Source organism: Lissotriton vulgaris, chromosome 3_1 (assembly GCF_964263255.1).
Source record: "Lissotriton vulgaris chromosome 3_1, aLisVul1.2, whole genome shotgun sequence".
Lineage (NCBI taxonomy): Eukaryota > Metazoa > Chordata > Amphibia > Caudata > Salamandridae > Lissotriton > Lissotriton vulgaris.
In genome coordinates, this window is record NC_141689.1 from 1,045,587,436 (window position 1) to 1,045,600,798 (window position 13,363).

The following is a 13,363-nucleotide window of genomic DNA, read 5'->3' on the forward strand; positions in this document are numbered from 1 at the left end:
CAGGTGGGGATACGACTTATGAGGGCATGCACAAATCGATGCATATGAGTGCCAATGTATTTACCTCCGGTTCCACTTTGACTGAAACAAAGCACATTCTTTGCTATTTTTGATACATCTGTTGGGAGTACAGAATGGTAAATTACTTCTTGTTACTGCAACTTCACTATACAATTGCCCAGATTGGATAGCTCTGCCTTTCCTCGCATAAATAAAGTGAGTGTGGTGTTGGTTGGGATTTGCCATATTTTAGCTGATTCCATTGAGCAAATCAAACATTTTAAAAATCCTAATTGCTTTAGAGGGTGGAAACCAAAAGATGCCAACATGCATGACTTTGTTTATGGGTTAATCCACTTGTCAGACCTTCGTGTGTAACATAGTGGACAGGTCCGTAGAGCTTTATCCATTGGCCACGTGCCCTCTTGTTTGGACTGCCTGATTGACATGTCGCATAACATTTTATTACTGTTTTAGAAAGCTGTTATGCCCTATGTTAATTAAATGTATATTCCTGGCTTTTACTAAACGTTTTGAGTCCTTTTAGCTTAATTAATGTTCTTGAAGCCTTTGGCTTCTGCAAAATTGGGGCCACTATTATTCTATGTCACCAGCAGTTTGATGAGGGGACATATTATTTTAGGTTCTATTGCCTCGCTATACAATAGTCATGGGGTAATCCAAACTAACAAATATTCTGGAGCAAAAAAAGTGGTGAGGCGCAAAACTGATTAAATAGTTGCTTTTATGGAAAAGGTAAGCAGGAGGTATTTCAAGAAGCAGGGGATATTTGCGAGAGTCTGTATCGTAAAATAAATCGCAAGCTTTGGCACACCAGTTGGGTCTTGCCTACCAAAGGTATTGGCTTTGTCAATGCTTTTTAGTTATGTTGTACAGCGGCACAATTACTGTGGAGCTTGTCTGAAAGTAAAAACAAAAGTACTATGACTTAGAAACTGGTCTGTCATGGCACCCTTGGTTTTCAATATTTGTAAATGTTTTTTTTTTTTTATTTATTGCTCGGTGAGAGGCAACACGGACAATGGAGACTGGTGGCAAAAAGGTATTATAATGCACCAGCAGTGTGTGCATCTGAGGGCCTTTTCAAATGGGTGGTGAGGGGGGGCAACAGACAGCAGCGGAGCAATGGAATGGAGGGAGGCAGTTGGGGGCAGTAACACTTACATCGGAGTGTTGGTGGGGGTCATTACTGACAACTGAGGGAGAGTGGGTTGGGGGCAAAGTGAAGAACTGAAGGAGGGCATTATAAATGGAGGGAGAGCGAGTGGGGGGGCAATATGGACCGCTAAGGCTGGTAATGAGGGGTGGGGGGGCTGGTCAAGCAGAAGGACAATGAATGAATGAATGAATGGTTGGTTGGAGGGAGGGGTCAGTAGTACACGAGTGAGACAACTGAATTGCACGCACTCCCTTAGAGTGCTTAAGCATAAAGAAAAAAGTAGCACATGAAAAAAATGAACAGTGGTAGGACACAAGGAATGCGTCCATGCTCCAGGGGAGGGTCAAACACAAGAATATGAAGGAAGCCCATGGCAGCTGGCCAATGAGAGGCAAGCAAATAAGTGACAATGAAGCCAACCAATGGTAGGCAGTGAGTAACTTCTAAGCATATAGAAAACAGAAGATCTTGCAAGTGCTGTTTAAGGCGGGATCTAAAGAGGTGCAGCCTTTTAAAGATAGTCCTGTTCATATATGGCACAACAATGCCATCTGCGGACCAATATTGGATAAAGACAAGATATTTCTTCCGATCTAATTTCTAAAACGAAACAGTTTGGACTCTAAATGAATTGCTGCTATATTATTCGGAGGTTAATCTGTCGTTAATTAACCCGCTTTAAACACTTGAAACCACATGCCGCTGCTAGAGTTGCTTTTTTCCATTAGTTTTTTTTTTTATAGTGCTGAGGCACCTTCTTACCACAACCTGGAAGTGCTTTGATATCAACCAGTTAGTATTTCATGACTGGATGGAGAAATCCTGTTTGTACTCTTCGTTACACTCCGAAATCCATTAGACCTATAGAGGTAGGCATATGATGCCTAAAATAATACATCAAATGTGAAAAAAGACCAAGGATTCAATCTGCAATCTAAGTAGTTCCTCCGTGTAGACGTGTGATGTGACAGCTAAGCAACACTGCAACCATAAAAGGCTAGTTTGCTTTTCTCACTTTCACTAGTTCTCTTGTTTCTGTATCTGGATGGTCCTATTCGCCCTTGTCTGGGCTTCAGCGAACAAAGGCCTCTACACCTAATCTGAAATGAGCATGCACTCTAAGGAAGTTTGTCTTCCCTACGTGGCGAAGTCACACAAATTCTCAAAGGATTATTTTTGAAAGGGTACTCAATAAGTGCTTAACCATTTCCATAAATATTCGTTTTCACAACCTGGTGTTATAAAGTGGTGCTGCTCAAACTTCTTTATCCCCACAGATCCGCTGTAGTCTATTTCACTTTTTTCCCTTAAGGACTTCAGTCTTCTTAATTACCACCATATCTCTAACCTGCCACTCTTTCACAAGATGTTTAATATCATACCTGTACTTGTTTTGAAGTTCCTTAATTCTCTCGTTAACAATTTTATGTTGTACCCACACTGGATCACCACACGTCAACCAGTTAGGAGTCCATTTAGTACCTGGTTCCCTTCATGTTGAGGAAACAAATGGTGACAAGCCTGTAAGAGAATTGGGCAGGGTATGGTATGACCATACCATGTTTCGTAAACCTTTTTTTACACAATCTTGACACACATTAGCTAGTTGGATACATTCCTTCATTGCCCTTTTGGCCGTCTCCACCAACCCATGACTCCTAGGGCAATACAATGCTGATCTCTGGTGACACAGACATTTTCTAGAAAATCTTTCATGGAGTACAAGGTAAATTGTGCACCATTATCCATTATTCATGTGCTAGGGATGCATTCAATATTAAAAAAAAAACACAGCAAATCCTTGGTGGTAATTGGGTCACGCAAAAATGGTGAACACTGTGTGTGAATGATCACCCACTAAGACAAATGTGAAATGTTAGACAGCATTGCTTATTGGTCCAGTTATGTCCGAACCTAATTTGTCCCATGAATTAGATGGAACCTCCACTGGGGCTAAAGGAGGCTTACAAGTGGAATTTAATTAATCTATCAACCCCCAAGCATAGAAGTCTCTTACTTTTTGATCAACCATTACATCTATGTTGAGAAACCAATATGCAACTCTCACTCTACTCTTCTCCCCAGATGACTTTCAAGTGACATTTTCTCTTATTCGCTCTGGATATGATGTTGCTTGCTCTTATTAAATACAAAGTCACTTTGTAAAGAAACCTCTTTTCTGACTTCTCAGAATAGCTTAATTCACTCATTCGGTTGGGCCACCCATCATGAACAAATTCTTTGAGAAGAGAAGTTATGTTGTCTTTAGCCATGTACTCTTCCTACTTGCCGTGGATGTAAGCTGAAATGTCTATGGACATGATTGAAACATTAGAATGGTAGAACATTTCACTGGCCCCATCGATAGGAATGCAAGACAAACAGGTAACTGTTTCGTCGTGGATAGCAAAATATACCTCATAGTGAAATATAATCTTCCAAACCCAATCTGACGCTTCTAGGAGTAGTTTCATTTAAACCTCTAGAGGAAAATGCATAAGTCAGTGGTTTATGAGCTGTAGTTATTACAAAAGGTAAACCTCATAGATAGAATGTAACATGATTTAGAGCCCAGTAGCATTTAAAAGCGTCTTTCAATGCTAGAATAATTGCACTCTGATTTTAAGAGACCTGGATATAGAAGTCACAATCCTCTTTGCCATCAGCTTTTTTGTAGAGCGTATCTCCAAGCCCCTATTTAACTGCCACCTGTAGTTAAACTAGTTTTGAATTTCACATTAAATTTACCAATGGTAGGAGCATTGATGATAGCCTTTTAATTGTTTCAAAGGCAGATTGATAATCTGTGTCCTATTGATTGAAAGTGAGTGTCTTTCTAACAGAAATATGAGGGGATGAGCATGTGCTGCAAAGTTCTGAACATACTTTGACATAATTTCAACCAAGCCTAGAAAAGACTAACATTTTTCTTTGGCAGAATGCTGAGGAGAATCTCTTACTGCATTCACAAGACTGAGCTTCGGTTTGACCTAAATACTCTAAAGAATTCACTCCTATAACACATTTCTCGGTTTTTATTGTCAGACCTGCTTTACGCAATCTAGGAAGAACTTTTCTTGAAGATTCAGTGTGAACTTTTCAGATGGGCCAAAAAAAGTATGTTGCCCTGAAAGCACACCACATTGTGTAGAACTTCTAAAATGTGCATTAATCATTGAAATGTAGCTGCCGCAGAGGCAAAGCCAAACTGCATCTATCCTGCAAAAGCAATAATGCTCCAAAGGGAGTTATAAAGGATGTGAGCTCTTTAGACTCTGAATGTAAGGCCACCTGGCGGTATTCTGGGGAGAGATCAAAACACAAATAATTGGCTCCATGAATGATGCTCAATTACTTCTTTATTCTGGTTAGCAGATGTTTGCCCAACTAAATATTGGTTTTCCAATCTCACATCTATGTGTAAGCGAATGCTTTTACCATCGCCTTTGGTAGCTATAATTATTGGCGCAAGCCACCCTTAACATTCAGTTTTCTCGATAGTCCCTATTCCATAAGTTTAAGTTCTTTTGAGAGAGATTCCTGCATCCAAAGGGGCTTTGTATGAGCCCTGTGTGTTATTGGTTTAGCCATCTGTTAAGTTTAATTTTATGAAGGTAATCTTTATGTAATCGAATGCAATCTGAATAAAGTTCTGTAAAATCATTACACACTTACCTACCTACAAAGGATCTATCTAAAAGCATAACTTGTTGTTTATTGCTGAGAATGTTGCCTAGAGTCGACCTGCCTTCAAATATGTGCATTCTTACCATTCCTTCTAGCAGTATAGGGGCTTTATTATAACGTTCTGGTTTAATATCAGGCTGTTCATTGTCATGGTTTGTTCCCCATTCCTTTTTTAAATGTATTACTGTCACTGGCGTAAATGGCAATCCAGAATCGGCATACACCTCAAACGGTATTTCATCAAGACTGATGGTGCATTTTGGATAAAATGCATTATCATTAGAAATGGTGGTAGTTTTAACTGGAAATACAATTTTACACTTGCCCACAGCGCTATTTGTGACGACCTGAACTTTATTTTTGTTACTCTCTAGAGACACTCACAAAGTGTCCTCTTTTTCTACACTTCTTGCAAGTTACCCCTCCTAGGCGGGAAATTGGGGCTTTTTACCAAAACGATTAGTTACCATAACAAACTCCAAAGTTTCTCACTTTTCTGAGACTGAGGAATATGCTTTTCAGTGAGGGTATTCTTAGATTTGTAAACTTGAGCCACCTCATTTCTCTTTTCTATGGCTGATCCTTTTGTGGATTTACTTGATACACATTTCTTTTATTCATAATGCTGTGTTCAACACTTACAGCTTCTTCTATTGAGCTCCGGATTAAGCAATAAGTTTGTTTATGTGGGAATGTTGCTGCGTCTAATAAGTTGATCCCTTAATTAGGAATCCGCCAGGTGACAAAAATCACATGTCAAAGATAATCCTCTAAGGACCACTATGTATCTAATAAGTCTCTTATTTTTACCCTGACTTCTGTTAGGTCTTTTTTAAGACTATATTATATTTTTCCCCCAGAATGTTCTTCTAATTTCTCTAAAGTAATTTATTTATTAAATTGTCATCAGCATTTGCTTTACAATATAAAAGAAATGTATTACAAGATACCATGATTGAAATCTCCACAAAAATCCAGGTCTTTAAAATGTAAAAATATTTTACAATAAACACCCTGTTATGTCAGGGCCTGTTCACAAAACAGTCACAGATTACGTCCCATATAAAACAAGCATTTGTAATGCAATAGGTCTCGCATTAGGAAAGTGAGAGCTATTGGTATTGTAAATGACACATTTTTTTAATGTGTTGTCTTTGGAAATATATAAATTAATAGCATCGTTATTCACAAAGCCAATAGGCCCATAGCTTACACTTTTCTAATGCGGGTCCTATTGGCTATGGCAATGCTTGTTGGTAGCAAGCAAGGACAGTGCTGTTGTGGTGCTGAGTGATGATGTGGTTGGGCTGAGTGATGATGTGGTTGGGCTGAGTGATGATGTGGTTGGGCTGAGTGATGATGTGGTTGGGCTGAGTGATGATGCGGTTGGGCTGAGTGATGATGTGGTTGGGCTGAGTGATGATGTGGTGGTGTATTAGAGTGACGTGGTGGTGTATTAGAGTGACGTGGTGGTGTCCCAGAGTGACGTGGTGGTGTCCCAGAGTGACGTGGTGGTGTCCCAGAGTGACGTGGTGGTGTCCCAGAGTGACGTGGTGGTGTCCCAGAGTGACGTGGTGGTGTCCCCAGAGTGATTGGGGGGGGGGAGATGTCCCTAGAGTGATGGGGGGGGATCCCCAGAGTGATGGGGGGGGGGGTGTCACCAGAGTGATGGGGGGGGGTGTCCCCAGAGTGATGGGGGGGGGGTGTCCCCAGAGTGATGGGGGGTTGTCCTCCCCAGAGTGATGGGGGGTTGTCCTCCCCAGAGTGATGGGGGGTTGTCCTCCCCAGAGTGATGGGGGTTGTCCCCAGAGTGATGGGGGGGGTTGTCCCCAGAGTGATGGGGGGGGGCTGTCCCCAGAGTGATGGGGGGGGGGTGTCCCCAGAGTGACGGAGGGTGGAGTTGGAGGGAGAGCAAGGAGTAACAGAGCGTGGGTGCGAGAGAGACGTTGAGAGAGGGGTAGGAGGAGAAAAAAAATAATAACCCACGAGTGGTGCGCACGTAGAAAGTGTAAAAATATGAGTTAAAAACACCTGGCGACTGCTTATGTTTTTCAATATTCAGCATTGAAAGGGAAAGTAGTGAGGGAGAGCGCGAGAATGAGAGCGAACTACAGGGGAGGAATGGAGATAAAGAGAGCAAGGAGTAACCGAGCGTGGGTGCGAGAAAAAGACTTGAGGAGAGGAGCTTTTAGTGAGGAGCAAAAGGCCCACTGGTGAGCTTTAGCTAATGCATTGAGAGTGTAGGGCTAAAAGAACAAGATAACGGGCCGGGGAGTGCATTCCTTTCAAGTCTTGTGGGGAGGGGGGGGGGGCGGGGGAGCGGCAGCCTTTGAAGTCTGATGGGGGGGGGGCGGGGGAGCAAATGGTGAGGCCGAGCGCGCGCTGGGGAAAGCAGTCCAGATGCCAGCTTAGCAATTGAATGTCTCACATGCAATGGCCATAATACGCATTCCAAAGCCCTCTTTTTAGGCTTTCCTGGAGCCCCTACATAATTTCTCGCAGAAGCAATGCGCAAGCGCATTGGCTACAGCGAGACCTAACAACAAGAGATACAACACACATTACAACTAGTTTTCATATCCAGTACCCAAGAAATTGAGGTAACAAAATTTTTCTTTCCAACTTCTTTTTTGCTTTTCGCCAAAATACCTCATAATGCGTCCAGATAATCTGTCATACTTTGGCAATACTGCCACTTACTGATTACCAATGCATGAACCTCATGCCAGACTGCACTGAACCAATAGGGAGGATCAGAACGAAAGTGAAAGTTTGGCAGTCCGTTTCTGTTTGTGCGACGAATGGCCAACCCTTTCATTAAATCATTAAAGGAGTAGAGACTGATGACTGCAGCAAAACAGGAAATGGCAGGACATCCTACAGAATGCAATAGGTATCTAGAAAAGGAGCGAAGGAAAGTGGGACAGGGCACTAAAGTGTTCCTTTTAAAAAGCGAAGCCTGGCATAGTTTCGGGGAGACATTGCAAGCTAAAGTAAAGCTCAACAGCAGCTGACAGGAGGAGGAGCGACAGCTAGAGTTATGCCAAAAAAAACAAATGTTAAACAAAACACAAGCGCACAGCAACGGAAAAAACTAGCCAAAAACATGTAAAAAAATGACTGCCTTTTATTTTTGTTTTAGTTTTTAAAACCTAAATAAAAGGCATTGTCATTTACAATGCCAATAGCTTCGAATGCCACTGCAGCTGTGTTGTCCAAGCGGCCCCTCCAGGGATGGCCGCCAGCACCAGAGCCACGATGAATCTGGAAATTGTCCTGCGCCAGTGCCCTCGGTCTGCTTCAATGTCCCACTCCGATCTCGTACCCGTGTGTAGTGTGGGGGTAGGCGGGGCTGCACTTGCTACTGTCCTATTGCAGCCTATTCCATATTCATGCAGGAGGGACTCCCTCTGCACGCGCAGGGTTCAGTGAGGCTGACGGGGAGCTACCAACCGACCCACGGGGAAGGTGGAACTGGGGGGAGATGGGCGGGGAGGGTGCAGAAGAGGCGGGTGGAGGAGCAGTCGGTAAGCTGGTAAGGTATGCCTCTGCACCGCGTGAGGTTAACGGCTGCGTAGAAGGTGGCTCGAGGGCACTTAGAAGTCACGGCAGACCATTTCATTACGGTTTTTAAAGTATTGCGACCCTATAAAAAGTAATTCGTAGTTCCTCCTCTGTTATTTTTCCACTTATAGACATTGTCAAATGATGGGCTGATTACTTTTCATACATTCCTTCCCATTTAGTAGCTGCTAAAATGCGTATCGCGTAGAAATAAATTAAGACAAACGCGCGGGAAAAAAACGCGAGCACAGTGGAGGGCAAAGGGGCCACGCAGGGGGCCGGATTACAAATGCCATGGGAGAGGGGAGCAATAGGAAAGCGGCAGAAGAAACAGAGGGCAGGGAATGCGTGGGGGAAAGGGAGCAACACGGTGGGTAGAGGGCTGCTAAAATGCGTATCGCTCGCGAAATGAAATTAAAAGCGGCCGGGAAAGGCTCTCGGCATTGCGTGGGCGGGGGGCGCATTCCTTTGAAGTGTGAAGCAGGGGGCGGATCCCTTTGAAGTGAAGCTCTCGGCATTGCTGTGGCGGGTCTGATGCAATGATGCGAGGCAGGCGGCTCGGAGAGCAAATGGAAAGCGCGTGCACGGGCACATGCACTCAGCGCAATCCGCCTGGTTTAGCTTTCGTGGATCCAACTCTACAAGTCTCGACATCTGCAATGCGCAAGCGCATTGGCAGAGGTCGAGACCTTAAACATATCACCACATGATCAAATCATGTCAATATTAACAGTCAAATACTGGACTTCAGAGGGGGGCGGGGCTTGCCTGGCTTGAAGATGGCCACTACCTAAGCGAGCTCCTTCTGCTGCATTCAATATCCTTAAACATCCTGTGCCATAACTGGTGGACAGTATGAGCTCAAACATGATCGAAGACACCATGAAGTGCCTGACGTGAATTGTTGTGAGGATCTGCCCCTGTGATTCATGTAGACGCGGTACCGGAGAAGTTGAGTTGAGTTGAAAGTGGAGTGGCGACTCCGGACCATGTAAAAAGACTGCGGCATACGCTGCTGCGGCCAAGAGGCAGCCAGTGCACCGGCAAAGATTAGCTGCACGAAGGCTGGGGGCAGAGTGACCTGCGAGCCCTGGCGGTTGGAGACCTGGTATCCCTGCGAAAACTGACTACTTGGGCGGGTGCGCCGGGCTCCAACCCTTCGAAAACCCAGGAAAGTGCCAGTGAGTGCAACGCTAGCTGGAGGCCTGGGGGAGAGCTTACCAGAGGGCCAGCCCAATTTCATGAGGTGGCAGCCTGGAGAGGGGCCGGTCAGCTCAGCGCAACAACGTGGCGTCCTCATTCCGGCACACCAGCATATGTAACCCCTGAGGCTGGCTGGAAGCTGTTGATCCACAAGGGAGACAATAGCACTTGGTCCCCGCCCTGTGGGAGTGGAGCAAAGGCTGAGTCATTTGCGGATGACGACCAGGCTCTGGTGGGAGGGTCTGTCGGCCTGAGTGCTGGAGGTGACCGTGGTGCGCACTGGGATGAGTACAACAAATATAACGGTCCCTTTTCCGTGTTTAAAAATGCTGAGTCCTACACAACTATTTGCTTGCATAACGCATGTTCAGTCTGGAGGGACCTCCGAATTCCAGTATTGCCAGACACTGAACCAACTGGTATTAAGGGGAAAACTTGGCAGCCATGGCCCGTGAAGGGAGTTTTGGTGGGGCGGGGCGGGGGAGGGGCAGGGTGGCGGGTGCTAAAAATCGGAGTATGGATAATTGAAGGTAAGTAACCAATTTAATTAATAAAACTAATTTCCTAGCGTGCCCTGCATCGGAAAATGTGATGCAGGGTGCGCTACGAAATTTGTTTTATTTATTACATTGTTTACTTACCTTCAATTATCCATACTCCGGTTTTTAGCACCCCCCCCCCACCTCTCCACCCCTCCACCCCACCGAAACTCCCTCCACGGGCCTTTGCTGCAACTGGGTGCACCCATGGAGTGCTTGACATGGGAGCAGGCATGTGAACTACCTTGAGCTACGGAAGGGAGGGCAACAGCGAGCAGAGTAGCCCTTGGAAGAGTGCAGTAGCGTGCTATTACTCAATAGTTCAACAGTGCTGCCTGGCCTGTGCACCTCTGGGTTGGGTGAGGGAGAGCAGGCGGCCCTGTGGCGCTACCCCTGTGGATTACCACAAATGGGCATTGCAATCTTTCGCCCAATCCCCAGTGGAACCAGAGTCAAACATGGGAAAAATAGATGACATAGTCCAAGCTACAGTTTGAACAGTGTGGGCCCCAGGAACCACACTGAGATGATCAGGCTGAAGCGGGAACAGAGGTGGAGACCGTGGAGCCTGGGATCGGGATGAACTAAGTCAGATCCTCGCTGCTGTGCAAGTTACCCTAACCGCCATTCATGGCAAGCTAGATGCACTTACGTACTGAGTGTATAGGCTGTCGGAGAGAATGGATAAACACGCATAATGACTGGATATGATGGAACACAGGGTGTCCGACAACAAATATGCCCAGGGCTCGGTCGCAGAGTCCCAAAATGTAAAAGGCGCTGGCAATACTCCAAACTAAACCAGAAGACTTGGAGGCATGTTCAAGAGGTAATAATCTTAGAATCACCAGAATTGCCAAATCCCCCAACACTGGAAATATGAAGAGATTTGTAGAAAAGCTTCTGTCTGAAGTATTAGGCCGCGATACATTCTCCAACATCTTTGTGGTGGAGAGCGCCCCTAGATCCCTGGTGCCTCGACTGCCGCCGGGGGCAAGGCCCCACCCCATTATTGTGAGGATCCTGCACTACAGAGAACGTGATGTGGCGTTGTGCCGCTTTAGAGAGCTGCAGGCACTCCAGTACGATGGAACGGAGATCTCCCTATACCCGGATTTCACACAAGTCCAGGAAGCAAAAAAGAAATTCCTGTCAGCAAAGTGGTAGCTCCAGGAAATTAATATTGTATATGCTATCCCCTACCCACCTACCCAACTCGCCTGAAAATAAATGTTGACCACAAGCAAAAGATGTTTGGTGACCCTAAGAGCTTGCAACAGCTATTGCAGGAGCGAGCTGGGAACAGACTTAAATCCCCACATGGGGACAATTGAGAACTAGTGGCTTCCTCCAATCTTGATGATCCGGGTTAACGTTGACTTCAAAGTGAATAAGTAGATTCTATATTTTTAACTTTGCAGGACTCTAGTTGCCAATTTCTGGAGTGCTGTAATATGTGAATTAGTATGTCCGGTTCTCCTGGGAGTATGGCACAATGCTGTAGTAGTTAAGATGGGGTTTGATAAGATACAGGAAATATTTCGAGATAGGAGGGCTGCAGAATGTGGTTCTTTCTCTGTCTCTAATATAGGTAATTGACGCATGAAGTTCCAGTTTATGCAGCCCTTTCTGCACTGTCTGTGGTGGGGCGAGCCTAGTGGGCTGTTTCTGCACTATGGGTGCACAGTCGGCCCCAATCTGGAAACTTCAGATTAATGTTTTTACAAGGCCTAGGTAGATTATATACTCTGTCCTTGTTTGTTCCAAGATGATCGATTATGGAATACAATATAGGTGGAATTAGTAGGCCAAGTGCATTTGGGCTTATTTAAGATTGCTGTAATAGTCGATGTGTTTTATAAGAAACCGGAGTTACTTTAATGCATGAGTTGTGAGATTAGGTTTTCTTAGTCACTAACATGGACAAATGGTGCATAGAAGATTACTATATGTGGGCCCCCTCCGCACTTTTCGTTGCGGGGGAACCTGCTGGCTGCTCATGCCCCTATGTGTACACCACAGCCGTATCTAGAAATCAGTTGTTCTCAGAGGGTGGGAGGGAATTGTTTGTAAGGGGTTATTTAAAAGAAGGTAATGTCTTTGGCACGATTTGGGTGCTAAAGTGGGTGGGGGAAGGCACTGGTTGGAGCTGTTAATGATGTTTCATGACACCAAACAACATGACAATAACATAATACTGATTAACACTGCACACACAAGACTACCTTACTTCCCCAACATGTCAAATAGGTCGGAGCATGGCACAGACATAAAAGCCTCTAACTCTGCTCACCTGGAATGTGAGGGGACTAAACAAGCCCTGGAAAACTCTTCTGGTTTTGGCATACTAAGATCGGCATGACGTGCAAGTCACACTGCTTCAAGAGACGCTCTTTACCAAACACACTGAACTTAATATAGGTGCCAGATGGGTGTCTGTACGCATATCCGCCTGGTATTCCTCCTTTGCCTGTTGCAAGGTTCTAATGGTTAAAAAATGACCCCATTTTAGTGCTACACATGCACAAGGTCGATATGACCTGCTTCAGTGTGACTTCAGTGTTACTGTCCTGACATTGATCAATGTTTATGGGCCGAGATGGATGACCTTACATTTTTCACCCAGATTTGGGCGCGACGGCACCAACTGCCACCCTTAGTGGTTATGTGGGAAGGCGATTTCAATAACTCTATAGGTCCAGATTAAGATAGAGATAGAGCCACTCACCTTGATCGGTATAGTAAACAATTGGCCAAGGTGCTAATGGAGGTTATGGCGGAACAAAATTTTAGTAGACCTATGGAGGCTGAGACACCCGACTAGGCACGAAGGCACATACTCCTCTCTCACACACAAGTCTTGGTCTTGGATAGACTACTGGCTAGCTACCAAAGAGGTGTGCAACTGGACAAAGGTGGTAGAGCACATCAGACTCTATCTGACCATGCACCTGTTTGGCTAGTTATTGCTACCCACTCATACAACCCGGCAGATTACATGGCGTTACCCGGCTGCTGCAATGCTAGATCAAGTGTTCCAGGCTGAAATACGACAGGCCATTATATTTATATATATATATATATATATATATATATATATATATATATATATATATCAATCCTCGCGTCAGTGGCCTGCATACAAAGAGAATATAAGTGCGAGTAATATTCGGTAAAGACACGAAGTATG

At 44.8% G+C, this 13,363-nt stretch overlaps 1 protein-coding gene across 2 annotated transcripts in view; it reads left to right on the top strand.

Annotated features, from left to right (window-relative positions):
* Positions 1–13,363, top strand: part of LOC147727379 (perilipin-2-like) — a 123,120-nt gene that overhangs the window by 36,058 nt on the left and 73,699 nt on the right. The window lies entirely within an intron of this gene.